Here is a 2737-nt window from a genome sequence, read left to right as displayed (position 1 = left end):
AGGCACGTCTTGGAATCAAAGAAATAATGACAAGGTATTTCAACTCCCCAAAGATTGATAATCACCACCATATGGCCCTGGAAGGAAATAAATGAGGCAGGGGAAACAAGGCTATCGGTGACAGATTTTGACATGGCTAACTAAGGAAGAACGTTAATCACACAAATTTTCCTTCCAGGTTCCTAGTAGGATCCCTCAGGTTGGCATTGACCATAAGCAAAAAACAATGTCCTTGATGAAGTCTGTTTTATGTTCTATTTTGGGGAGGGAGGTTCAGGGGGAACCTGGTGACCCACCTCAACAAGTCACAAAGAAGTTGAGGGTCATCCTAAATACCTCTGGAGTAGATACCTGCAATGCTGTGTGCTCAGTCGCTCGGTCGTGTCCGACTCTTTGTAGTCCCATGGACTGTAGGCCTCCAGGTTCCTCTGTCCATGGGATTCTCCAGGCAAGAATACCGGAATGGGTTGCCATTTCCTCCTCCAGGGCATCTTCCCAACCCAGGGATTGAACCCGCATCTCCTGTGTCTCCTGCATTGGCAGGCAGATTCTTTATAACACTGCACCACCTGGGAAGCCCCTGGAGTAGATGGCCAATGGGCAAACTGGATGAATGTTGGAAGAGGTCTGGGAATCTGTCACCCTTGGTTTTGCTGCCAAGAAAGAAGCTGGATCTTAGCACTGACCTTAGAAGACCAGGACAGAGGGTTGGCCTCTGACTGAGGGCAGAGAAGAGCCTCCAGAGACCTTTCCATGGGAAAGGAAAGATGATCAGCTGCCTGGGAATTAGTAGGAGCCCAACTTGTCATTCAGTGATCGTGGTATAGGGCTCCATCAAGCTGAAACAAAAATAGATGCATTGTTCATTGTTGCTGCCACAAATGGGGCATTTCTAAGTGTCATCCACCATTCTCTGTTTCCTCATTGAGTTTTGTTTGGTATCTTGCTCCATTTAAAGTTTTTAATGGTTGTAAAAGCAGGACTTCTCAAACTTTAACATGCATAGGAGTCACCTAGGGATCTTTTTAATTTATATTTGATTTTTTCTTTTAATTTTATTTATTTTAATTGGAGGATAATTACTTTACAATATTATGATGGTTTTTGCCATACATCAACATGAACCGGCCATAGGTATACATGTGTCCCCTCCATCCTGATTCCCTGCCCCACCTCCCTCCCCACTCCATCCCTCCAGATTGTCAGAGAGCACTGGCTCTGGGTGCCCTGCATGACACATCACACGCACATTGGTCATCTATTTTTCATATGGTAATATATGTGTTTCAATGCTATTCTCTCAAACAGAATGCAGATTCTGATTCAGTAGGTCTGGAGGAAATATGACAATAAGACCTAAGACGTTTTCTCAGTTGCTCTTTCAGTGCCTTCTTCCTTTCTTGTTGTGGGAGCCAGAAAGCATAGAATATAGAGAAGTCTAGGCAAGGAGGGGACTGCCATTAAGCTCTAAAGGGCACCAAGGCTTGCAGGTGAAACAGAAAGTTGTCTGTGCAGGAGGAGAACTAAACACTTGTCAACTGCTGCTTTACCAATTCCTTATAGTGGTTCAATTGCCTAATGCTTGATGCCTAAAGCGCCTTCTTGAGCAGATCAGATCAGGAGCACAGCGTCAGGCATGAGCCTGTCCAACTCTAAGGTGATGATGACCGAGGCCAGTGTGGAGCCCTTGAACTGCAGCAGCTGGTGGCCAGGGACTCAGGGCTTCAGCTGCCTGGTCAGGGAGGTGGCCTGGAGAGAAGGATGCTTCCAAGGTGACCCCTGTACGCGGGGCCAGCCCAGGACCACCAGGGAGTGGAGTAGGGCTGAGAAGTCCAGCGGTGTCCCAATTTAGAGATCCCAGTGCAGTTTGTCCAAAATAGCCTGCTCCATCCTCAGAGGCTCATTCAGGGAATAGCCAGTACCATTGTGCTTTATGAAGTCTCCTCCTCATGGAATTAACTCCTCTTCATCATTAACTTTGACAGCAAGTCTCAAAGAAATCTTTGTAACACAATGGAGTAATGCCTTTTTATCTTTACTGAAACCATGAGGAAGCTAAAGATGGTGAGAGCCAGGTTAAAATGGGTCTGCTGCTACTAAGTCACTTCAGTCGTGTCCAACTCTTTGAGACCTCATGAACTGTAGCCCACCTCTGTCCAGGGGATTCTCCAGGCAAGAGTACTGGAGTGGGTTGCCATGTCCTGCTCCAGGGGAACTTCCCAACCCTGGGATCAAATCCACATCTCTTTTACATCTCCTCCATTCGCAAGCGGGTTCTTCACTACTAATGCCATCTGGAAAGCTCAGAATGGGTCTGGGAGAAGTCAAAGATGTTCTCAACTCTCAGGAGCCACAACTGGATTTCCTGGAAGGTGTCATGGATCTCCATCTGCTGAAGTTGACTTCTAAATATAGAAATAGGCATTTCTGACCAGCTTTCAGAGGATGCTGAGGCTGCTAGTCCAGGGGCCACATTTTTTTCACCTTTCTTGGGGGGGATGTCAAGTCTTTCAAACCCAGGTGTATATTTCATACTTAAGGTAGTTTTCTTGTTTATTTGTTTATACTGCGCCATACGACACACAGGATCTTAGTTCCCCAACCAGGGATCAGAACCCATACACCCTGCAGTGGAAGCACCAAGTCTTAACCACTGGACCACCAGGGAAGAACCCCCCAAGGGACCACATTTTGAATAGTGAAGATTGAAAGGGTTAGTATTAAATAATAAGGATGA

General features: G+C 46.3%; 1 pseudogene; it reads right to left on the bottom strand.

The window, feature by feature from the left end:
* Positions 1–1460: 1460 nt before the first annotated feature.
* LOC122696786 lies at positions 1461–2425 on the bottom strand (annotated as a pseudogene).
* Between the last annotated feature and the right edge of the window lie 312 nt (positions 2426–2737).

Source organism: Cervus elaphus, chromosome 7 (genome assembly GCF_910594005.1).
Source record: "Cervus elaphus chromosome 7, mCerEla1.1, whole genome shotgun sequence".
In the NCBI taxonomy this organism is placed as follows: Eukaryota; Metazoa; Chordata; class Mammalia; order Artiodactyla; family Cervidae; genus Cervus; species Cervus elaphus.
The sequence above is the reverse complement of the archived record's forward strand: the minus strand, read 5'-3'. Positions and strand labels throughout refer to the sequence as shown.